The 27,443-nt window shown below is 32.2% G+C and overlaps 1 protein-coding gene across 8 annotated transcripts in view; it reads right to left on the bottom strand.

Moving 5' to 3' along the window:
* Positions 1–27,443, bottom strand: part of LOC126881421 (mucin-17-like) — a 440,757-nt gene that overhangs the window by 333,301 nt on the left and 80,013 nt on the right. The gene's annotated exons all lie outside the window — the stretch shown is intronic.

Genomic DNA, 27,443 nt, shown 5'->3' with positions numbered 1-27,443 from the left:
ATAGCTAAGCCATTATTGGTAATTGGACCAGTCTGGTTTAATATGTATTTATTGCTGAAAAATTATTTGGAATTGAGTACTTTCACGGCCAACCTAATAAAATTTTACGTATTTTTTGTTGCAATTAATGTTTAGCTTCAATCACCGATAACTCACAAATTATAGCAGATAGGTATAGGGAATGCTTAAGAAATAAAAAAGTACTATAAAATATCATTTCACTACAATACAAAAATACAGGATGTTCCATTTAAGAAAACTCAGAAAATACCCATTCCGAGTTTCGACCAACCCTGTATACTAAAATTAAAAATTTAGCTATGCTAATGATTCTTAACAATAGTAGAGTATATTAAAAATCATTTGAACGTAAGTAGAGCTTTAGATGTCAAGCTACTAAAATTCTACAGGGTGTGAATATTGCTACGAAATTAATAAAAAAAACGTAATTATCTTTTAAAATACCCTGTATAATATTACAAAACCTCATATTTTAAGAAAGAAGACATCGAAGAGAATCCAAAAATGTAAAAATATACAGGGTGTCCCATTTAAAAAAACGAAGTTATAAGCAACTTCCGGTATAACCGGAAGTTGCAAAGAGATAAAAATATTTTCATTTAATAGACCATCCTTCAAACCCCCTTTATTCCAATTTTCATGATTCTGTTGCATTTAGTTCTCGAGATATTTCTAATAGGCCAGTTATCTGCCTCACCCTAATGTAAAATATTCCATAGATAAAATGCTTGAAAACTATGGACCTAATAAATTAATAGACGTGTAATGTTGTAGGCTATAAAAAATATCAATTAATTTACATACTGCTAGCAAGTTTAGATTAATAATAATATACATCGAAAAAATTAAGTGTAACGGAATTTAGAAACAGAAATTTTGATGTAAATATTCATAAGGAAACTATTAGACTATATGTAAAATCTACTGCTAATGTTGTTTATATTAAAACGGTAAAATTTGAAGTAATTTTCTCTACCACAGACCGTCAACAGGTAGACAGCAGCTTTCACTAGCCACAAAAATTATAACCTGAACATTCGCTTATAGAAATAAACTTATGTCACGATTGGCGGCATAAGTAATACTAACTGTAAATTGCTGCATAATAATTGCAATATTTTTAACAATTTTAGTAAACTAGTAATATTTTAATTGGATGCAAACGGCTGCATCGAGAGAGAAGTTCCGTATTTGAAATTATTTCAACTACGAAACCGAAGTGATTAATATGCAGTTATTCTGGTTATGAAATGCCATAACAAAACTCTTATATTCTGGAGCATAGGGGGATTAGTACATATATTATACACTTTTGTGTCCTCTCGGTACCTTGACGTTTTTGTGTTTTGTTTTCACCCAATTTTGAAAAAATGGCAAAACGTTGAATTATCCACGGTCGGTCTGTCCGTCCGTGTACACAACTTCCCTGTAATTATACCAGGTAGAATTACAAATGAGGTATCGAATGGAAGCTTATAATCCAGGGATGGTACTAAAGGTGAGAAATTTGACTTAGATCTTCCGGTTTTAAAAATACAACCGGAAGTACTGTTTCAAAGTCAGCGGAATAGTGCAAGCGGTATATTATTTGAAGCAAGACGAGAACAAATATATATTTCCGGTTTTATGACTGTCTGTCCATCTGTCCATCCGTCCGCGAATATAACTCCTCCGTCATTATACCCGGTAGAATGACAAGTGAGGTGTCGAATGAAAGCTTATAATCCAAGGATGGCACTAAAGGTGAGAAATATGACCTAGGACTTCCGGTTTTAGAAATTCAACCGGAAGAACTGTTTGAAAGTCAGCGGAATAGTACAAGCGATATACTATTCGAAGCGCCTTAGCAAGACAGAACAAATATATACTTTAGGTTTCATGAATGCCATTGAATATCGAATTAAAAGCACTCTACACTCTACAATGACGCTGATATTGTCCAAGAAATTATCATAGCGACTAAGATGGACAGGCCACGTGCAAAGATTTGATACCGAGAGACTTGTAAAACTGGTATGGGAGGAGATTACTATAGGCAAAAGACCACTCGTACATCCCAGAATGCGATGGAGAGATAACATCCAAGCAGATCTCCGGAAAATGAACATCCCGTTTGACCCTTGGCTAATGGAAGATCGAACAAATTGGAAAAAAGTTGTACAGTAAACCAAGACCCACCCACGGTTGTACCGCTACGTGATGATGATGATGAAATAGTCTTCTTCTTCTTCTTATGCAATCCACTAATGGATGTTCGCGATCACGTTTGACCATTTTTCGCTATCCCTTGCAGTATGTATTAGGTCTCCTATGTTCTTAGTCCTGTCCATTGTTTGACATTACGGAGCCATGACATTTTCTTCCTGCCCACTCCCCTTCTTCCTTCGATCTTTCCTTCAATTAAGGTTTGCAGAAACTGGTATCTTTCATTTCCAATTAGGTGCCCCAAGTATGCCGTTTTTCTCTGTTTAATTGTGCATAGCAGTTGTCGTTCTGTACAAATTCTTCGCAGGATTTCTTCGTTTGTTATTCTTGCGGTCCAGGGAGCTTTAAGGATTCGTCGATAGATCCACATCTCAAATGCCTATAGCTTATTCACTGTGTTTATTTTTAAAGTCCATCCTTCCATGCCATATAGGAGCACTGACCATATATAGCATTTTGTGAATCTTAGTCTTAGGTTTAGGTCAAAGTCAGAGTTCGTAAAGACGTTTCTGAATTTCATGAATGCACTTCTGGCCCTTTCTATCCGACATTTAATTTCCATATCCGACATTCAGTCTTCACATAGCCAGGTTCCCAGGTACTTAAACTTTCTTACGCGCTCTACATCTTGGTTGTTATATGCTAGTCTTGCATTTTGATGTTGACATAATGGACGGCTGATTATAAGGAACTTCGTCTTTTTTATGTTGATGCTAAGGCCCATATTCTCGCTATGCTCTCCAATTTTATTAAGAAGGTTTTGCAGGTCTTCTATATTGTCTGCTATTAAGACCGAGTCATCCGCATATCGTATATTATTGACCCAGGTACCATTTACTTTGATGCCGCTTTCGCATTCCTCAAGAGCTTCCTGGAAGATACTTTCTGAATATAAATTGAACAGTAGTGGGGAGAGAATGCATCCCTGTCTTACACCTCTGAGAATTTTTTGAGCTTGCGTTGTTTCATTATCCACCTTGACGACAGCTGTTTGATTCCAGTAAAAAGCTTCTATGCAACGAATGTCTTTTTGATCTATGTCGAGTTGTTTTAGTATATGTACGAGTTTATGATGTTGTACTCGATCGAAGGCTTTTTCATAATCTATAAAGCACATCATTACATCTTTCCTTTGATCGTGGCAGTTCTGAGTTAGCACTTGGGTTGCAACTAGTGCTTCCCTGGTACCCAGGCCTTTTCGAAATCCAAATTGTGAGCACCCAGTAACCTTATCGCATTTTGTGGAGATTCTGTAGTGAAGAACTTTGAGGAATATTTTTAAAGAATGGCTCATCAGACTTATCAGTCGATGGTCTTGACACTTGGTTGCGTTGTTCTTTTTTGGCCAAGGGATAAAGGTAGATACAAGCCATTGGACAGGGAATTTTCCTTTTTTATAGATTTGGTTGAAAAATCTTTGGAGTATCGTAATTCCCTTTTTATGAAATCGTATGAAATAGTATAAGCGATATATTATTCAACGTCCCTTAGCAAGATGGGAACAAATGTATACTTTTGGTTTTTATTTAATTTCCGGTTAAAAAGTTCTAACAGGAAGTACTATATTATAATCGCAGAAATAGTACATGTGACATATAAGTGTATTAGAAAGTTGAACTCTAATCCTTTAGTTTCGGTTTAGAAGTAATTTCTGTTTAAACAATTATGACCGAAAGTTTAATAAAAATGACTCAAAATTAGTGAAATAGTCTATCAATCGACGCTAAGTTACACGAACAGTTCAATTATCGACTTCCAGTTCTACTTTCGGTTACTATGGGTGAAAACCTAGGACTTATGAAGCCCAATTAGTTGTTTTGCTGGATCGATTCGACTTTTTTCGATGATACTAAGCTGAAAACCCGTAGATAGTTTGTTACTAATAATTTAGTTGTGTAAATTATTGTATCTTCTAAAGAATTAGATATATTAAATCTTACCAAAATGAAAATTGTTCCTTAAAAAAATGAACAGAATAGCGTTTAGTGAACTTTGATCCGATTATGGCAACCGGAGTCATAGCAAAACTTCGTTAAAGACAATTTAAAAATTGGCATTCGATTTGGCTTTTCAAGTACAGCGCAGCTTTCATAATATTGTTATGAAGCTATTTGGGTATGGCATCTTATGCAATTTACTATTTTAGTGTTAGAAATAAGTCACAATTTTAGTTAGAAATCAGCTTTTATACGTGCGATTAACTTTCAAATCCCGCTCATCTTAAAAGTAGTTGCAACGAATATACAGAGAGAGTCTGTAAAGTGGAATAAATTCAATATCTTAAATACTAATTGTTTTTTTGGAAAATGCTCAGACCCGTCGATTAGTATTTCAAATTGTCCTTTTTGACATTCAATAATAATGTATACAGGGTGTCCCAATTTAGAGATATGACGTCATCGTCGATTTTCTTAAATGGCAACACTGTCATTTTGATAGCTAATTTGATAGGGTTTGTAAAGTTATACATAACTGCAAAATATCAAATTTTTATTCTCTACCATTTACAAGATAATAGAAAATAACAAAGTTATATCTGTAATTTGGAATATATTCAATAATTAAAATACTAACTGTTTTTTTGAAAAATGCTCAGACCCGTCGATTAGTATATCAAATTGTCCTTTTTGACATATAATAATAATGTATACAGGGTGTCCCAATTTAGAGATATGACGTCATCGTTGATTTTCTTAAATGGCAACACTGTCATTTTGATAGCTATTTTAATAGGGTGTGTAAAGTTATACACAACTGCAAAATTTCAAATTTGTATTCTCTACCATTTAGATGATAATAAAAAATAACAAAGTTATGAAAAAGAAGTAATCAACTAATAATTGAATTTAATTATTTCAATAAATTAAGCAAAAACTCATAATGTTGCCCTCAATTATTGTCAAATTGTCAATGGGCAACGTTATGAGCATTTGCTTAATTGAAATAAATAAATTCAATTACACAGGTTTACAAAAAAAAATAAACTGTGGTCTATTTGACGAAACCATATGACAAGGGGGTTTTTGGGGTCGCTGATCACAAATCCGGGATCCGTTGATCTCTATCACATCAGGTAAAGGTCATTTCAAGGTCAAATCAAGATAAATCGATAATCGCTCTGAAAAAGTATATTAGGGGTTTTTAGGGTCGCTGATCACGAATCCGGGTACCGCTACCTTCTCTCACGTCTAGCTTAAGGTCAAATCAAGATAAATCGACACGATCGCTTTGAAAAAGTATATTAGGGGGTTTTTGGGGTCGCTGATCACAAAACTAGGGTCCGTTGAGCTCTACCGCGTCAGTAAAGGTCATTTCAAGGTCAAATCAGTTTTGTGATCAGCGACCCAAAAAAATTCCTAATATACATTTTCAGAGCGATTGTGTCCATTCATCTTGATTCGACCTTGAAATGACCTTGATCTAGACGTGAGAGAGGTCAGCGGACCGCGGATTCGTGATCAGCGACCCCAAAAACCCCCTAATAAACTTTTTTAGAGCGACTGTCGATTTATCTTGATTTGACCTTGAAATGACCTTTACCTGATGTGATAGAGATCAACGGACCCCGGATTCGTGATCAGCGACCCCAAAAACCCCCTTGTCATATGGTTTCGTCAAATAGTCCACAATTTATTTTTTTTTGTAAACCTGTGTTATTATTTGATTACTTCTTGTTCTTCATAACTTTGTTATTTTCTATTATCTTGTAAATAGTAGGGAATAAAATTTTGAAATTTTTCAGATGTGTATAACTTTACACACGCTATCAAAATAGCTATCAAAATGATAGTGTTGCCATTTAAGAAAATCAACGATGACGTCATATCTCTAAATTGGGACACCCTGTATACATTATTATTATATGTCAAAAATGACAATTTGATATACTAATCGACGGGTCTGAGCATTTTTCAAAAAAACAGTTAGTGTTTTAATTATTGAATATATTCCAAATTACAGATATAACTTTGTTATTTTCTATTATCTTGTAAATGGTAGAGAATAAAAATTTGATATTTTGCAGTTATGTATAACTTTACAAACCCTATCAAATTAGCTATCAAAATGACAGTGTTGCTATTTAAGAAAATCGACGATGACGTCATATCTCTAAATTGGGACACCCTGTATACATTTTTATTGAATGTCAAAAAGGACAATTTGAAATACTAATCGACGGGTCTGAGCATTTTCCAAAAAAACAATTAGTATTTGAGATATTGAATTTATTCCACTTTACAGACTCTCTCTGTATGTATACTTTCTTACGTCTATTAGTAGTTATTTGAGCTGAGACAAAACTTTCCAAAATTACTTTATTTTTATTAATTATTATTGCTTTTTTTATTTAGAAAACACACATATCCCACATCAACCACGCAGGGTATTAGTGGAGAAACTTACACAAGAATTCATTTTATTTACATTAAATAGATGTATATAAACGTAAATCTTTAAAAAAATTATTACATGGTCAGTGTTTACGGTTAAAGTGCTTTTGATGTCATCTGAGATTCCATATTTTCTTCTTGTTTCTTCGTAGTACTGGCAGTCAATCAGAATATGCTTCACCGTCAATGGGAGAGAACAATTTCTGCAAGTTGGAGAAGATTCTTTGTTGATTAAGAATTTATGGGTCAATTATTATTGCTATGGCTTAATTTTGTTCACATCTCTTATAAATAAAACTTAACTCACAACTTTTTCGTGAAATTTTTAATAGTTAATTTGCATATTTTGCAATTGTTTCTAATGGTAGGGGAGCAAAGTATGCTACATGTGCAGTCACTCGAGCGCTGTGGGGACCTATTGGGTTGTGATTATTAGGTCCTAAAACCGAATAAAGTTAAGTAAAATTTTCCATGGGGACTTGCAATTTTTTAATTTAATTTTCCATTTCCAACAATCGTTTTTTGCGACTATAGCGCCATCTATCCATAATTCGAAAAAATGTTTCGAATAAAAGTTGCTTATTTTTACGTAAAGAATCCAAAACTGCAATAAACATTTGGAGCTCCTATTTATGATTTTTAAGTAAATCCCCCCCACCTACTTGGGGGCTCATGTTTGGTACCATTCGATAAACTTTTCAAAAATATTGAATAAGTGTATTTTGCAGTTTTTCGATCTGCTGTTACGAAATATCGCAGGATTTGTATTTAAAATTTTAAATTTACCCCTCATCCCCCTCCATGGGGGTCATGTTTGGTATCATTCGATAAATTTTTGAAAAATATTGAAAACGTAGTTTTTAGTTTTTCGATCTGACGTTCATTTCGCGAAATATTCGCTTTTTTTTGTGAAACTTTTTGACTCACCCATTTCCTCACGCCCCTCTCAAATAGTCAGATTTTTGAAATATACACTCTTTTGCATGTACTTAACTTACCTTATCTTAATCTGACAATTTCGAGTATTTTTAAGGATAGATTTTTTTCGGGCCCCCCTTAACGAACTCCCCTGTGTTAAGAGCAAATATATGGTAGAGTTACATCTACAGGATACCAGGTTTCTCCTCATATTATAATCTCACTCGAGTAACTGCAAAAATCCCCGCTTGGGCACCTCTACCATAACGAAATTTGTATAACTCCGGTTCTAACAATCTGATCAAAGTTTGCCAAACGCCATTTTGTTCATTTTTTCAAAAGAAACAATTTTCTTTTTGTTAAAATTAAATACACATCTCTAATAGTTCGGTAGATTCAATCATTTTAACAATTAAATTGTTACTAACAAAATAATTTGATTTGAAGTGTTCATAATTTGCAGTGCTATTGGTGATAATTTGTGATAGCCATAACGATAAATAAATAGCAAGTTTTTTGGAAGTTTTCGGAATAAACTTAGAGCGTCCAGTTTCGAGCATAAAAAATTAATCGCGCGTTATTTTTACGCACCGCAATAAAATATTGCTTATCAGAAATAATTAAATTGATTCCTAATATATAATACTTTTAGTATTTTTTTTTGGTTTTTTGTTAATTTTTATTTATTGAACTTTGACACATCATTTATTTCTAAGACGGTACGAAGTTCGGGTCAGCTAATTATATATATAATCTTAAAATCAACAATAATCAATTGATTTCCAGATAAAACAAACTGTTCTATGGTGCTTCTCAGAGGATTTTTTCAGCGCGATACAAGTGACAGAAAAAAAGGTACGTCCGTGATGCATCCACATTTATAACATTCATTCTAGTTGTTGACAGATGGCGCTATAATCGGAAAACAACATGATTTAGGTATTTACCCATTATTTACCTATTACATATCTATACTCTATCTATACGACTAAAATTTAAAGTTATTCTCAGTCTTTCAGTGTGTCATTAATAAAGACTGGATTATATGCAAAATGCATATGCATATATATGCTGCATATTTCTCATGTTTTTCATAAATGCATATGCCTTGCATATTTGGAGATTTAAGAGCATATAAATGCATATTTTGATGGGAATTTACTCTACCCCATTTAAAAATAAGGTATATATTAGTAACATCAACATCCATTAAAATAAAATGTGAAAGTAAATATTTTGCTGTTAAGCTCCTTTGTTGTTGTACCCATAAACATAATGGGCGTTATTTATAGCTGCAGGTATCATTATCCGGATATTTAAGATTTATAGACTTCTCAGAATTTACAAATTACCTAAGTAAATACCGATTATATTTTGAATAACATTACAAATATTACCTGTACTTTCTGCTGGTGTCGGCCAACTATGAATTATTCTGGGAAAACCAACCAAAACGAAATTTTAAGGCAGCGTTGCCAATTTAGCTTATTTTATGCTAGATTTGGCATATTTTTGTGTTGTTTAGCTTATTTATTTCTTGTTTAGCATATAGCATATTTTCTAGCATATTAAATAATATAAAAATTATTTAGTAAAAATCGAAAATCTTCTAATTCAGAACAAATTTTTATGTTGGCCTTACAATTACTAAAACAACTTAGGAACTCTCTCACAGGAACTTGAAACTGATATCAGTGAGTCAAATCTGATTCCTAACAAAAAATGTTTAACCATTCACACATACACACCTACATCAGCAAATCCCTTCGCCTTCAATAATGTTTATATTAGTACTTATGTCTGTGGACCATGAGATTACTATTAACTACAGGATCATGTTTCAGCATTTTTTAAAACAAATAATTTATCTGTACTGGGTTATGCTTGCTATAGGGATTTTTTATTAGTTGATAATGGAATACCTACTGTTGAACTGATCATTCCATCATTCTTGTGAGGTTTGGCAAATACTATATTGGTCGAGTTGGCAACACTGTTTTAAGGGTAGGATAGATTATTTTATTTTATGAATGGTTAGTCTTAAATCAATCGCCGATTATTCAACTTTTGTGATTGCAAGTTATTGACTATACTGTGTAAAAAAATCATTTTATTATTATTGTGAAAATGCCTAAAGTAGCAAGGGAAAAATCAAGTCTTCTCAGAAGTTGGATTGGAAGTAACAATCATCTAAAAGTTATCGACAGTGAAAGTATGTTTTGCACCATTTGTGATAAAAAGGTAAGTTCTCCACTTCAATAGATTTTTAAACTTATCAAACTTCTTTGCACATCTATGTGTCTGTCTATTCTAAAATGACAAACCGTCCCATTTCTTCAAAAACTGTTTTTTAAAGTTCGCAACGGTTTGGCTTATACAGAGCGAGGTGTTGAGAGTGGCCCACCCTGTATACTACGGTACACTGACTGTACTTTATTGTTTGACGATTTCAATTTCACTTTGAGAAATAAAAAAAAATTGGGGGAGGTTTAAAAAGTTTGATCATTTTAATGTAGGTATCTATTTACGAAAACATCTAAAACATCATTATCATTATATTCCAGATTCCATGTCAAAAGAAATTCCAAGTAGTTCAACACATAAAAACTTCACTTCACCAAACTAAGCTATCAAAAAATGATAATAAACCTCGCCAGCAGATTCTACAGAACAGTTTGCAGATTCAGAATACGTCAGTTGGGCAAGAAACCTTTGCAAAGGATTTATGCCATTTTTTTTTGAACTGCAATATCCCTCTGCACAAGTTAGAACATAAATCGTGTCAAAACTTTTTAAAAACTTATTGCAAGATTAAAGATAAACCAGCTCAAATACCAAGTTCTTCAACTCTTCGGAAAAAATATGTCAGTGCATGTTACAAAGATGTGATGACGAGTATTAAAAATCAGTTAAAAGCCGATTATCTTTGGATTTCCGTCGACGAAACAACGGATACAAAGGGTCGACAAATTGCGAATCTAATTGTTGGAGTTCTTAACGACTCTGGCGATTTTAAAAACTCATACTTAATTAGTGTAAAATGTTTGGAAAAAACAAACTATGCTACAATAGCTAGATTTGTTAACGAATCCCTAACAAATTTTTTTTTACCTGATCAAGTACCATTTGAAAAAATATTATTAATGCTTAGTGATGCCGCCTCATATATGATGAAAGCTGCATCCAATCTTAAAATCTTTTTCCCTAATTTAATTCACTGTACATGTTTGGCGCACGGCCTAAACAGAGTTGCAGAGAAAGTTAGAATTGAATTTCCCAATGTAAACACCTTAATAAATAATGTAAAAAAAGTATTTCTGAAAGCACCACTACGTGTACAGGTATATAGGGAGATGCTTCCCGATATTCCTTTACCACCAGAACCAGTATTAACCAGATGGGGAACTTGGCTTAAAAGTGCTATATTTTTATCTGAACACTACGACGACATCAAAAGCGTTATTTCAAGTTTTGATCCGACTTGTACCGCTATTGATAACTGTCAAAATATTTTTAAAGAAAAGTCTATTAAAAATCAATTGTTGTATATAAAATCGAATTTCGATATCATTGAAAGTTCAATTACAAAATTAGAGGCTCAAAATTTATGTCTTCACAATAGTATGTCTATTGTTGATTCGGTTAAACAGAAAATAACAAATCTGAATGGGGAAATTGGAGTAAAAATTAAAGATAAACTTGATGACGTTTTAAACAAAAATGAGGGTTTCACTTTATTGCGTTCAATAAATAATATAATCAATTTTGGAAACTTCGATGAAAATATTAATATGGATCCGTCTCTAATAGCAAAGTTTAAATATGCCCCAATTACATCTTGTGACGTTGAGAGATCTTTTTCTGCCTATAAACAAATATTAACAGATAGAAGACATAATATTAGTTTAGAAAATATGAATCAATATATGATTATTTATTGTAACAATAAAAATATGTAAATTTGTTTTATTGTACTCTTTTTATAATATTAGTTTAGAAAATATGAATCAATATTGTAACAATAAAAATATGTACATTTATTTTATTGTACTCTTATTTATCTTGTGGTCAAAATAAAATATTTTGCCGTTTTATTTGTCACAAAACCTGAAGTTAAAAAAATATATTAAGAAATAATAATACAATTTGGTTTAAATTCAAACCTATTTATTTATTTTTATTATTTTTTATTTATTTATGTATTTAACGTAAACCATAAAATTATTCATATAAAAATAAGTGCATATATAAATGCATATTTGCATGTTAATTGTGCATATTCAGCTTGTTTTAAAATGCATATTGCATGCATATTTTAGACATTTTTTAGTGCATATTTTCCAGTCTCTAGTCATTAACGACGTAATATATGATTTTAAGAATGTAGAGAATCATAGCATGACATTTTAGTTAAATCTGACAGTTGTCAGAATCGTAATCGTAATTTGGTATAAAAACAAATCAATTGTGTTTATTTCATTTATAAAAAGGTATGTTCTTTGAATTGTATAGTCTCATAAATTGTAAATATTATAGTCGTATAGATAATACATAAATCATTTTTTGTTCGATTATGCTCCATCTATAAACAACTAGAATAAATGTTATAAATAACTTTAATCACGGACGTACCTTTTTTTCTGTCACTTCCAATTTAATGCGTTAGAAAAAAATCGAAAAACTGTGACGCACTGAAAGATGCCTCTGAGAAGGAGTATAGCAAAGACATTTAGATATCGACGTAATTATAATAGTTCCCCTTGGACCGTTCTATCATTAGTCCGCAAAAGCTAAATTTGAGTTAAAGTGATCTTGATTAAAAAAGTTCTGTATACAGGGTGGCCGCGAAAACTAAGCTGACTCATTATAAGGAACTATCAAAACATTTTTAAAAAACCCAGTGACAAGTCAATTTTTTATTGAAAAGGGATACCTTTTTCCGGTATTTTCGATTATATTACTTTAATTCCTAACCCTTTAATCAGTTTTTTTCGTCACTTCTCAGACCTGCGGTGAATAACATTATAATAGCTGATATGATAGTGGATATGGTACGAATAGAAGAGAATAATAAATACGCTTTGTTCATTTAACTAATTTTATAGAGGCGTTAATATAAACATTGTAAAGAGCGTAGTAATGGAAATAATCCGTTGATTCTTAAAAAATGGTTTTTCACGGATATTCAAATTTTTAGTGGCCTGAAGTATATTATGATGAACCAACGGAACTTACTATTTTTTTACACAATGAAGAATGCAATGCTTAGTCGCAATAGAAACCTTAAAAGGAAGAAAAATTATCTGTCACGAGTTTCTTTTTTTTATTTTTCTTGAAACAGGAAGTAAAATTTCAAATTCTGAATTATTTCATTTTTCTGCAATTTTCAAATTGTTGGTTTACTTACTTCTTGGTCATTTCCTTGTTTTAGCAAAAAAATAGAGAAAAGCCATAAAAAATTTAAGTAAACATGCATTCTAAATACGAAACCAACGAGTAATTGTTTTAGTTTTAATTAAAAAACAATAATGTATTAGAAGAAGTATGTTTATAAGTAGTATTGTACTCTTCTTCTTTATGTGCCGTCTTCTACCGAAGGTTGGCGACCATCAAACGATAGGTTTCTCTGTTTTGTGCCGCATGTATTATGTTCGCAGCTTCTGGTATTTGAAACCATTCTCTCAAGTTTCTCAGCCAGGATTTCTTCTTCCTGCCCAAACCTCTTCTACCTTCAATCTTGCCTTCGACGATAAGCTGTAGCAGACTGTACTTATCATTACGGAACACATGGCCCAGGTATGACGCTTTCCTCCTTTTAACAGTTGTTAACAATTCCAACTCTTTACCCATTCGTCTCAATACCTCTGTGTTGGTCACTCTGTCTGTCCAAGGAATTCTCAGTATGCGTCGATAAAGCCACATTTCTAGAGCCGCTAACTTCTTTATAGTTGCTGCTGTTAACGTCCACCCTTCCACTCCGTAAAGTAGCGTAGAGAGTACATAGCATTTTGTGGCGCGCCATCGGAGGTTAACGCTTAGGTTGCGGTTGCTTAAGAGCTTTCTCATTTTTATGAATTTGGATCTTGCTATTTCAATTCGGATCCTAATCTCTACGTCTGGGTCCCACTTATCATTTACTGTATATCCCAGATATTTAAATCGGTGTACTCTTTCAATACGTTCGGCTTCAATATTCAGGTCGATATGTTGAATGTTCTTTTTACTGATCACCATAAATTTAGTTTTCTTTCTATTGATCTTCAGTCCAAATTGGTTGCCAGTTGTATTTACTCTATTTAGCATCATCTGTAAATCTTCGATGTTATCGGCTAGTATAACAGTATCATCTGCATATCGAAAATTACTTATTGGTACGCCATTAATCTTGATGCCCTCATTGTACTCTTCTAGTGCCTCTAGAAATATTTGTTCCGTGTACACGTTGAAAAGCAGTGGCGAAAGAATACAGCCCTGTCTAACCCCTCTAGAAATGGTTATGTTTTCACTCACCATATGTCCATTCTTTATGTGGGCTGTTTGATTCCAATATAGATTTTTTATAATCTGGATGTCCTTAGTGTCAAGTCCTGAAAGATATAATAGTTCTATGAGTTTGTCATGTTTGATAGTATCAAATGCTTTCTCATAGTCGATAAAACAGGCGTAAACATCTTTCTGTTGATCCAGGCATTTTTGAATCAAGACTTGTATTGCAAATAGGGGCTCTCGAGTTCCAAAACCGCATCTAAAACCGAACTGTGTTTTACTTATGCTGTGTTCTAATTTTGCTCGTATTCTGGAATGGATAATACGCAAGAATACTTTAAGGGTATGACTCATTAAACTTATAAGGCGATATTCGCTACACGTCTTAGAATTGGATTTCTTGGGAAGGGGCACAAATGTAGATTTCAGCCAGTCCGATGGAATTTGACCAGTATCGTATATCTTATTGAACAGTTTCAATACTACATTCATGTTGTTCTCGTTAAAAACTTTTAAAAATTCGACTGGTATTTCATCGTATCCTGTTGCTTTCCCATCTTTCGTTTGATCTATAGCTTTTATCACCTCACTTTTCAATATTTTTGGTCCATTCAGATCAAGAGAGTTCGTAGAAATATGACGATAATCCGTAAACAAATCTTTTATGTAAATTGCCCAAGTCTGTAACTGTTCTTCTTTATCTACAATAAGTTTGTTGTTCTCGTCTATTAACTTACCAAACTGTTTTTTCTTGTAAGTATAAGAAAACTCCTTAATTTTTTTATGCATGTTAAAACTATCGTGTCTTCGTTCTAGCTCTTCTATCTCTTGACATTTTTCTTGTAACCATTTCTCTTTGGATTCTTTTATCTTTCTGCTGACAGTTCTATCCAGTTCTTTATATTGTTCGGGATTTTTCTTATTTTCCCTCCTTCTGCCCATGAGGTGTAATATTTCATCTGTCATCCATTCGTTCTTCTTCTTCCGCTCGTAGTCACCAATTACTTCTTTCGCACCGTTGCATATAGCGTCCCTTAAGTTGATCCAGTCTCTTTCAATATCATCCGTATTTGTTGTTAAAGCAACATTACTATTAATGCTATTTGTAAGCTTGACTTTTATCTCGGGATTTCTAAGTTGATCCATATCTAATCTTTTGTTATTCTGTTTCTGGATTAAGGTTTTTAGTCTGACTCGTAATTGGGCTACAAGAGGATTATGGTCAGAGTTTATATCAGCTCCAGGATATGTTTTGGCTGATATTATTGCGTTACGGAATCGTTTGTATTGTACTAACCTATGTATATACATACATAACATTTATATTAAACATTAACTAAAGTAATAAAATATTTTTTACTGAATTTTTTAATGAATGCTTTGTTCAAACCAGCCCACAAACAAAGAGAAAATGTTCATTTAAACTAATAACCTATGTATTTTTATTAGTCAATTTCACTTAAACAAGACATCAAATTCAATTGAGCGTATTTTTTAGAACTTCCCTCTAATATCTAGGTACCTTACACAAGAGAAAGCATAATTTCTTCTAAGCTAAATACATGTTTTTCAAGCAAAGAAACTATGAATGAAACTTATACCTACATTAAAAAAATTGGTAGTTATGTATATTTTTAAAGCATAAATATGTAAAGAAAACCAGTTAGTTTTAAAGTCTCTAAATACTAAATAGGTTCCTATGCGAAAGTTCCATTTTAGGTACTATCAACAGAAACGCCTATGTACCGGGTGGCTCTTGGCCATATCTTAGGAACCGTTTATAGTACAAATTTGGGAAAAAAAAATTTATAACAAAAGTTGCCTATTTTGATTTTGTACAATAAATAATTTTCTTATTTGTTATCAATACATTATAATGGTGTAAATAAATAATTCGTGATTGACGTAAGGTTTATGTTATGTCTGTTTACTATTAATAATATAGGTTATGAGCAGGTAAGTTGGTTGTGTAGTAATTTTCAGTCACGTCTAGCAACCTATCTTTCCAAAAAAGAAATTACCAACATCACTAAACAGCTGTGTAAGACATCTAATATCAAATTGTCACGAGGACAACACAAATCGCTCTAAGAACTCGAGTGTACCTGTTTCGGTAATAGTGCACTAACTTAAGGTTTTCACCTCCGATGTCGTTGAACCTCCATCGATTTGCAAGAAAATTGGTGACTTGTTAGAGGATACCTCAGGGAACAAAGGTGACATGATGCCAACTTTCGTTTTTACCCTGGATGTGGATGCCCCCCTTCTCGGGGTTAAAAATTATTTTATTAAAAATACTACCATAAATCGATAAACGGATTTTATTCTTTCGTAAAAAATGAATGTTTTAAAGACGTTTTTGACGTATAACTCAAAAACAAAAGCTTTTACAAAAAAGTTATTACCAAAATTGAAGATAATAAAACATTGAATACCACTCTCGCTTAAAAAACTAAACTAATTAGTATGATATAATTGATCGAAATAATGGCATAACCCAGACATCCAAAGTGAAAGTTATCCTCCAACACCAAATTGTTCTATATGGTCCACATAATGTTAAGTAAAAAGTCACACCATTTTGATCGTCGGGTTTGCGGGGGAGAGAGGGGAGAAATCAGTAAATTTGTAGTTGTAAATTGTATCCCCAAGTGCTATTTGCCATTTTATGAGTCTTTGTAGATTACTATTTAGGTACCTGTTATATTCAAGTATTCTTCGTTTTATCAGATGTTAGACTTCTTTTTTTTCAAGTGCCGTCTCCTAATCGGAGGTTGGATATCATCATCACTAGCTTTACTCTATCCACCGCTGCTCTAAAGAGTTCTACAGAACTGCATCTAAACCAGTCCCTTAAATTTTTAACCATGACACTCTCCTTCTTCCTATACTCCTTCCGCCTCTTATCTTTCCTTGTAATATTAGTCTTAGCATTTCATATCGTGGTCCCCTCATTGCGTGTCCCAGATATTGTAACTTTCTTACTTTTATTGTGTTTATTATTTCGCATTCTTTACCCATTTCTCGCAGTACTTCCGTGTTCGTTTTCCTCTGTGTCCATGCTATTCTAAGCATCCTGTTAGAGCAGTGTTAAGTGTCTAAGCAAGTGTTAGACATAAAATGTTTATTGTCATTTATATGTTTAATAATATTTTTTATACTAGTAAGATAACTTCCATATTATTATAAATAAAATTTCATTTCTCAAGTTAATACTTTCATTAATTTTTAAAAAAGTGACCCACACTTTAAAAGAAAAGTGACATACCTAAGTCAAAATGTTTTTTTTCTTTGTTAAATCAGATATCATATTTTTTTGGTTTTGCTTCTTACACAATTAGAAACATTCACTTATCCATATTCTTCGTTTTTTATTTGAAAATTTTAGCAATTATAGTATGGTATAACTAGACCCAAACCCAGACATCCAAAGTGAAAGTTATCCTCCAACATCAAATTGTTCTCTATGGTCCACATAATGCTCAGAAAAAAGTCACACCATTTTTAGCGTCGGGTTTGGGGGGGGGCAGAGGAGGGAGAAATCGGTAAATTCGTAGTTTTTTAAGTTTTTCGTAAATATTTCTAAAACTATACGATTTAGCATAAACAACCTTCTATACAAAAATGTTCTACATTAAATTTGAAATAAAAAAGGTACAGGCATAATCCTTCTAAAATGAACGGTTTCAAAGTTACGGAGGTAGTATAGTATAATTGGTCCAAAAAAAGGCCTAACCTAAACATCCAAAATAAAAGTTTTCCTCCAACACCAAATTGTTCTATATCGTCCACATATTGTTCAGTAAAAAGTTACACCATTTTGAGTGTCCGGTTTGGGAGGGAGATGGGGGAGAAGTTGGTAAATTAGTAGTTTTTTTAAGTTTTTCGTCAATATTTCTAAAACTATGCTTTAGCGTAAACAATTTTCTATACAAAAATGTTCTACATACAATTTTAAGCAAAAAAGGTTTTATACATAATTGTTAAAAATCAACGGTTCCAGAGTTACGGAGGATAAAAAGTGGAGGTTTTCGATACTTTTTATATTGTTTGGGTAATTTCCTACTGATATTCTTTAACAGGAATGGGTTTTATAAATCAAATTTGCTATTTCAGTGGCCGATGGTATGTTAGTGATAAGCCCTTGAAGAAACGTCAGCTCACCACCCAAAATCACCATCAATTGCCCAAATAATATAAAAAGTATCGAAAACCTACATTTTTCACCCTCCGTAACTCTGGAACCGTTGATTTTATAACAATTATGTATAGGACCTTTTTTGTTTTAAATTTTATGTAGAACATTTGTGTATAGAATATTGTTTATGCTAAGGCATAGTTTTAGAAATATTGACGAAAAATATAAAAAAAAACTACTAATTTACCGATTTCTCCCCCATCTCCCCCCTCCCAAACCGGACGCTCAAAATGGTGTAACTTTTTACTGAACCATATGTGGACCATACAGAACAATTTCGTGTTGGAGGAAAACTTTTATTTTTGATGTCTGGGTTATGCCTTTTTTTGGACCAATTATAATATACTACCTCTGTAACTCTGGAACTCTTCGTTTCAGAACGATTATGCATTGGACCTCTTTTATTTCAAATTTAATGTAGAACATTTTTGTATAGAAGTTTCTTCATGCTAAGCCGCATAGTTTTAGAAATATTGACGAAAAACCCAAAAAACTACGAATTTACCGATTTCTCCCCCCTCTCCCCCCCCAAACCCGAGGCTCAAAATGGTGACTTTTTTCTGAACATTATGTGGACCATATAGAACAATTTGGTGTTGAAGGAGAACTTTCACTTTGGATGTCTGGGTTATGCCATCTTTTGGATCAATCTTATCACACTATTACCCTTTAAAACTGACAGCTAAATTAAGATCTAAAAAACCTATTTTTGTTTCTCCTGAAAAATGATGTTTTTTGACTTGTGACACTGTTTTTCCGGATGAGCGATATGCTACCCATCAATGAGCTATTTTCTTGATACCTCATCAGTAGGATTTTTCTTGACTATTCGTATCTAAGGTGTATATATTTATAAACAAGTTATCTTCGATAAATTCTAAATTTGCCTTGTGTTACTGGGCACAAAGTTCGTCATGTACTTTGTTTTGAAGATATTTATTTTTAAAGCTGTTTCTCTGCAGGCTCCTTCCAGTTCTTATAACATGGTGTTGATGTCCGCTAGGTCATCTCCTATCAAAACTATGTCATCAGCATAAGTTAAGTAGTGCAGTATTTTCCCATTCACACTTCCCCCTTAAATTCCAACCAAGGGTTTTAAAAGAACAGTGTTAATATATTTATATCTCTCTAAATGTTTACTTCGACACTGTTTATACTTCGACACTTCGAAATTATAAAAATATGGAAGAAATTTGAATACATTGAAATTATTCAACTGCTTAAAACATATCTAACATGAAATATAGTAGGAAAAATGAAAGAATACCCATGAACGAACATATAAAACACGCTGTATTTTCCTATCACCGTGTCACACAAAAAATTGGCCAGCGCAAGTACATTGTAATAATTATTGTTACATGTACTTGCACTGGACAATTTTTTTTGTGACACGGTGACAGGAAAAGACAGCGTGTTTTATATGTTCGTTCATGGGTATTCTTTCATTTTTCCGAATATGTATATATATTTTATAACTACAATATCGCTAATCAATTAAAACGTTCTTAAAATAAGATAGCTTAGATAACTAAGACACTAGCTCATCATAAAATATTAAAAATATAAAGAATTATTTCATTCATAGGAGATTATGACCAATAGAAAGCTACAGAAATCTGAATTAAATCGATAATTTTTGATAATCTCCCGTCGTTAAGTATATTACGTCAGATGCCCTTCGTTGTTACGAAAAAATACATTCAGTGACCTTAATGACAATTAATGTTTTAAAAATTTTAAAAGTGATGACTTTCAATCGTCAAATATTTATAAAAACTGTGTGTTTAATGGTACTTACATAAATAAATTACAATAAAATTTTGGTTTTGAACAGTTTCATTCATGAAATAATCACAAAAAATTGCACTCGACCTCTGAAATTAATATAGAATTTTTGCTCTCGTGACACTTTGACATAATTTCACTCGCCTTCGGCTCGTGAAATTAAAACTGTCAAAGTGTCACTCGGGAAAAATTCAATAATTTCAGAGCTCTTGTGCAATTACTACTGATAATTTTCTTCATAAGTATTTTTCCTACGGTCTGTTAACTTCGTACCGTAATAAGACCATTTACCAATTAAGAAATATTACCAAACAGTACTGATATACCATCTTAAATAAACTTAAAAAATATAATAACAGTAATTTAAAGATACCGTATTTTCATTATCTTCGTTTAACACAAAGTTCATTTCAAGGAAGAATTATTTTAAACATTGAATAATTATAATGGTGAAAGTCAATTTTTAAATTAAAATTGCGTTTGTACTGCATAAATATTATTTAATATCAAGAGTAAGACGCATTATTTATGTTATAATTTAGTATCATTGAAAGTACCATTTCCTTAATAAAGACAGTATGATTATAATATTACATTTGTGATAGTAAATTACCTATTGCATATGGTGCTTCATAATAATTGTAAATCATTTATACCTTTTATCAGAAGAAAGTTGCTATCTTATAATAATTGTAGTAATGTCATTATAGTCCATGTGGTGAGACCGCTTCCGTCTGAAAAAATTTCTGATTCGGTTTCTTTGTGGATTTCTATTCAAAAATGTCCCCTTTAAACAAATCTGAAGGGTGCCGGGCGGAATTTTTGGGCAGAAATTGTTTAAACAATTTTTTTAAACAAATACAAAAGATCACGTTTTTTGCCCTGGAACATATATATTTTTAGATTTTTTGGCTCATTCTAAACAAAAAAAGTATCTTGTAATTGTTCTTAAAAATTTATAGTTTTCGAGTTATAGGCGATTTAATATCTGAATAAAAAAAATTGAAAAAATCTAACACATTCGTTAAAGAAAAGCGTGGCGCGTCTTCATCGAATAAACGGTTTTAGCCCCACGATTTTCTTTAACGAATTTGTTAGATTTTTTCAATTTTTTTTTATTTTTTGCTTTTTAGTTGATTTTTTATAATATTTTTAATTTTAGGCACTCGTAACTAAAGAAAAGCGTTTCTTAAAACTTTTTTTTTCATATTTTTCTATTTTTTACTTTTTAGTCTTACACTTTTCAAACATTAAAATATATCGTCATGTTTATTAAAATATGTATAAAACATAATATGCCATTATGATGTAGGTACAAACATGAAAAGTAGTCGGAATCGGCAAAAAATTTGAAACTTTATTTCATAACGTAAACAATTAACGTAAAAAGTGAAATTGTGTATAGTTCATATAATTAGCTACAATCTGTAAAAGCCTTGTGTGTGTAGAGGAAAGGGATGGCCTTAGACGCAGTCTATTAGCCACAGAATTTATTTTTATTCATACGCATATTTATATTAGATGTATATAAGATTAAATATCGATATTAGCTTCTTTAACGAAATTTATTATAGCATCGAAGACGAGTTTATTATTGCTAGATAACAGGGAACCGATGTTGAGAGGGAGAGGTGTGTTGTGTTCTATTAAGGAATTATATAGTTTAAAAATAGCTGTGCTATTCTTTTGACACTCCAGGAACATGTGGTTAATGTCACCTATGGACATGTTGTCACAGTCACATAACGGGGAGTTAAGTATTCCTAATTTATGAAGGTGCGCCGGAAAACGGCCGTGATTCAATTTTAAGCGAGTTATAACTGAAGTATGTCTTTTGATATAATCAAAAGGCGTATGCGGTATTTTATTTGGAAGTTGTGGATAAAGCTGAAAATAAAGATTTTTCGATGTCTTGCTAAAATTATTGTAAGATTCTGTCCATCTGTCTTTAATATATTTTTTTAATTTAGTACTTAAGTCGGTATGTGAAAATATTTTTACGAATTTATCTGATTTACAAGCTTCTTTCGCTTCATAATCAACCCTTTCGTTACCGATAATACCGCTGTGACCTTTTACCCATATGAGAATTATTTTTTTATTTTGCTGATTTAATTGGTACAATAAGTTTTTTATTTCACAAATTAATTCTTGATTATATATATTTATTGGAGGTCCTTCAATAGCTTGCAAAACGGACTTAGAATCTGACATAATACAAACAGTTTGAACTGGATTTAGCGTGCACCATAATAGGCTTTTTTTAATCGCCAAGGACTCGGCGCTGTAAATAGAGAATATATCCGCTAGTTTAAATTTTTCGACATGATTGATGTGTGAAACAAAAAATGCTGCACCTATTCCAACCTCACTTTTGGACCCATCTGTAAATATTTTAGTTACATCCTTTCCAAAAGCATTCAATGTGGTGGTGAGTATTAGGTTATTTAAATTAGGGATTTCTGAATATTCAGGGTATATAATTGTTGGCCGAAATATGATACTTTGATAACTATATTGAAATATTGGATATTTGGGACAATTTAATATAAAAATTTCATAATGGTTGGTATTAACAAAGCCATCTGCCAAGGGAGGGGAATTTTTTATCCTCCAATAAGGTGTTGTAAGATTACAAGTGTTAATAAAAGCTATTTTTCGGATCATACTCGTATTAAATGTTCTGTATTTAATTATTTGTTTTTCAGCTAAGTACTGTCTACGTATATTTAATGGGGGTTCTTGTATTTCTGCAAGGACTGCTTGGTTAGGCGATGACATCATTAGACCCATACAAATTTTTAAAGCCTTATATTGTATACGATCAATAGTGATTAGATTCGTTTTGGATGACGCCCCGTATAATGTACAACCATAGTCCAATATGGAACGAATATATGCTTTGTAGAATGTATACGATACAGTAACATCTGCTCACCATTGTTTTTTGGAAACCACTTTTAGTAGATTTATGCCGTGTTCGGATCTTTTTTTAATATATTTTATGTGGTTAGTCCAAAGCAGTTTTTTATCTAGTACTATACCTAGGTACTTATATTCGTCGACGAATGGAATCGTGAACTCGTCTAGACAAGCAGCTCTAGCAGTTCTAACTCGGTGACGAGTAAAACATACCAAGGCAGTCTTATCCTGAGAAACACTGAATCCCATGTCATTAAACCAACCTGTTATCAAATGCATACATTCATTTAAGTCATCTAAACATTTCTCATATGAACCATGGCTGAAGTAAAAACATAAATCATCCGCGTATTGTATCATGTTGAATTTATCACCTACTAACGTATGCAGATCTGCAGTGTATATATTAAATAAAATAGGGCTCAATACAGACCCCTGAGGTAAACCGTTACATACTGTGTGTGGACCATGTAATACGTTATTATGATCACGTAAAAATATTTTTCTATTATGAAAGATACTTAAGATATTGGTACATACAGTTTTATTAATTCCAATTTTTTCCATCTTTTTTGATAAAATATTTAGGTCAACTACATCATAGGCCCCTGTTAGATCTATGAATAAACATAATGTATATAGGTTTCTGGAAAAACTTATTTGTATATCTGAAACTAAGTGACTCACCGCATCTATTGTTCCCCGTCCTCTGCGAAAACCATATTGAATGCTTGGTAAAAGGGATCTATATTCCACAAAATGTTCTAATCTAAACTTAATTAATCTTTCGAATGTTTTGGTCACGCATGATATTAACGAGATTGGGCGGTATGATGATGGAATTTCTGGATCTTTATAAGGTTTAAGTAACAGACAAATTATAATATTTTTAAAGCAGTCATAATATTTTTGTTTCCTCCACCAGTCATTAAATAATTGCAAAAGAAAATTTTTAGCAGAATATGGTAAGTTATAAATTATTTTATAAGTAAAGCCATCTAACCCGGGAGCTGTGTTCCGACTATTTTTGATCGCTAAATCCAATTCGTCCATTGTGAAAGAAGTAGACAATTCATCTTCATGATTAAATGGGAATTTGTTAACTGATTTAACCACAAAATTAGAAGCAGAAGTAGGACCTATTTTGTTTAGTATTTCCTCTATTAATTTTTTTGAAAGAGGTTTTTTGGGACAATGAAAATTTTTATTATTTACAGCTTTAACGAACTTCCAAATTTCAGTTAGTGGTGTATTTTTATTAAGTTTATTTAGGAAGTTAATCCAGCTACAACGTTGTTTGTTTTTAAATAAACGTTTAGCTTGGGCAGCTACGTTTTTATAAACTAAATAATTATTATGATTGGACAGAATTCTATAATTTTTTAAGGCCGTTTTCCGTTTTTCTACCATCTTACTACATTCCTGATCCCACCAAATTGGTCTTGGGGAAATGGGAGTAAAAGATTTTTTAACAGGCATAGACCGAGTCGCTGCATTGGAAATCATTTCGAAAAATGTTGATGCATTACTTGTGTTATTTTCAGTAAGTAACTGAGTAACATCTTTTTCCAAGAGTGTTTGGAATAATTCCCAGTCTGCGCATGTGTCATTCCACTTAGTGGATGGGTTTATTGAAAAATTTGAAGGCTTAATTTGGATGTCGATAGCTATTGGGTAGTGGTCCGATCCCATAGTGTCATCTAAAACCGTCCAAGTTAATTTATCAACTAAAAAATGAGAGGTTAATGTTATGTCAACAGCTGAATGATTTCCACTAGAGTTAATTCTAGTGGGAGTACCATCGTTTAATACAACAAGGTCTAGATGATCTATTGCATCTACTAAAATTTTACCATGTCGATCATCAGGTATAGGTCCCCACCTATCATGGTGCGCATTAAAGTCTCCGCAAAAAAGAGTATGGGACTTGAACTGCTGAAATAATTGTAGCCAGTCGGTAAAATTGACAATCACGTCAGGTGGTCGGTAAATAGACACTATTGATAAGTTTATAGAAGGTAAAGTAATTGCGCACACTTCTAAATCTATGTTTAACGGCTGGATGATATTAACCTCTTTAAAACCGAGCCCTTGCGCTACAAAAATACCAACGCCACCATAACCATCAACTCTACATTTTTTAACTAAATTGAACCCTTTCAAAAAAAAGTTTTCGTCAGGCTTAAGCCATAGTTCTGATATAACAATGATGTCAATAGTTGTACTGTTAACAAAATTAATTAAACTTGCTTTATTTGATTTTAAAGATCTGCAGTTCCACTGCAAAATATATAGTTTGTCTTTTTTAATATTATGGTCAGGAATCGGGAAGGTTAATAATATTCGGATTCAGATCCACTAATATTAATGTCCATTCCATCTGTGTGATTGTCGGTATCAAACATATTATTAACAAATTCTCTTATATCTGATTCTGCAAAAGAAACTGGGCTAGACGGAAAACTTTTTTGAAGTTGTTTAACGAATGTAGATAGTATAAGTACTGACTTTTCTTTATAGTTCATATATTCGTCCCTATAAGGATTAGGAAGAACAGTATTAGCATTTGATTTTAATTGGGGGGTTTTTTTTATTGGTGACATTTCTGTAGTGGGAGATAGTGGGGAAGGTTTTCGTTTTTTGGAAGTAGGAATATTTGTTTTGATAAAGGGTTTCCTTAATACGGCTGAAGAACTCTGAGAAGATGTTTGCCTTACTTCAGGCAATGGTGGAAAGTTGTTAATATTATTTAACACCGAGAACCTGTTATTCGTAATAATTTTGGCATAGGAAGGATTTACATACATATTTTCAGCTTCTTTAAAGGAAATGTTTTCCTGAGCCATAATATGTTTAATTTGTTTTTGTTTTGTGAAAATAGGGCATTTACGGGAGATTGAAGTGTGTTCATTGTTTTTACAGTAAATACAAACATTTTCTGATTGACACTCATCTTCCAGATGATCCAAACCTGTGCATTTTTTGCATCTGCTTTCTTTAGATTTGCACTGTCTGGCCGAATGGCAATAACGCAAACATTTAAAGCATTGGACAACCGGTTGTACATAAGGTTCTACTTGAAAGTTACAAAGATTAATTTGTATGTTTTGTGGGATTTCATTGCCCAGAAATTGTACTATAATCATTTGTCTGTTAACTAAACTGGAATTTCCGTCTGAGTCTATAATTTTTCTTTTCATTCTTTGAACGCTTACAATTTGTTTATTGGAAATGATGGCTTTTAGTAGATACTCCTCGGAGAAAGTCGTATCAACCATTCTGACGATGCCTTTTTTATGGGTGTAAAATTTAGGGATATATGCTACTAAGTTATTTTGATTTATAACATAATGATTTACTAGCGAATTAGCGGATTCCATAGTTTTAAATATGACTTTTACGCGGTTTATTCCTACCGATTTTATATCCTCCACTTGTTTACTTAATTTCTCCTCCGGGAGTATATAGTGACCAATTTTAATTGGGAAAAGCCTTCCAATATGTTTTTCTTTACTTTCCACGAAAACAAAATAAGGACCTTTATCGCCTGGTCTATAACGATTTTCTAAATCAATAATATTATTATAACTAGAATCAATATTTTCTTTTTCAGTATTGTTCGGACAATTATTTAAATTTAAATCGGGCGGTTTCCCGCCCGTATTTTCCCCCATGGTTTATAAAATATTAGTAATGTTTTTAAATAATATTTGTAAATAAAATATATAAATCGTAAAATCAAAACCAAACTCTTAAATATAAATAGGAAACAATAGTTGAAATACTAGGTATTTCAATTAAAATATAATTAGCAGGTAATATACTTATCTCAGCAAAAAGTAAAAATACCAGCACACGAATTTATGTCCGCACTATTAGACTGATGAATTCGAACTGTGTAAAAGCCTTAAGTTTCTTCATTGTAAAAAACAAGAGATTTTAATCATTTTCCGTTAAAATCGTTTTTTTATTTAGACAATGAATAACATTTTTTTATTGACTATTCATGCATTGTTTCCGAAAATGCATATATCTGCATCATATTTTTAGTCATTTGCATTGAGCAAAAGGAAGTCAAATTACAGTCCAGAAATTTGACCCAAACGATTGAACTAAAGAAAACCGTTTAATTAATACGCCACAACGAATGCGTTAATGTTAATTGTAGCACAAAACCTCTCTACTGGTGGTTTTTCTAAGACTACGATAAAAACAGGAATTTTTTTAATTCGAGGTTTGGTTGGATGTTTTGTTTCGTATCATATTGAAATTTGACACGAATAATAGGGGAGCAAATTATGCTAAATTTGTAGTCACTCGAGCGTTATGGGGACCTATTGGGTTGCGATTATTAGGTCCTAAAACCAAAAATAGTTAAGTAAAATATTTCATTTTAGTGGGAACTTTCCACTTTTTAATTTAATTTTCCATTTCCAACAATCGTTTTTCCGATTATAGCGCCATCTATTCATAGCTCGAAAAAATGTCTCGAATAAAAGTTGCCTATTTTTACG

The sequence above is a fragment of the Diabrotica virgifera genome, chromosome 3, assembly GCF_917563875.1.
Source record: "Diabrotica virgifera virgifera chromosome 3, PGI_DIABVI_V3a".
Taxonomy (NCBI): Eukaryota; Metazoa; Arthropoda; class Insecta; order Coleoptera; family Chrysomelidae; genus Diabrotica; species Diabrotica virgifera.
Note: the sequence above shows the minus strand (reverse complement) of the source record. Positions and strands in the feature narration are given on the sequence as shown.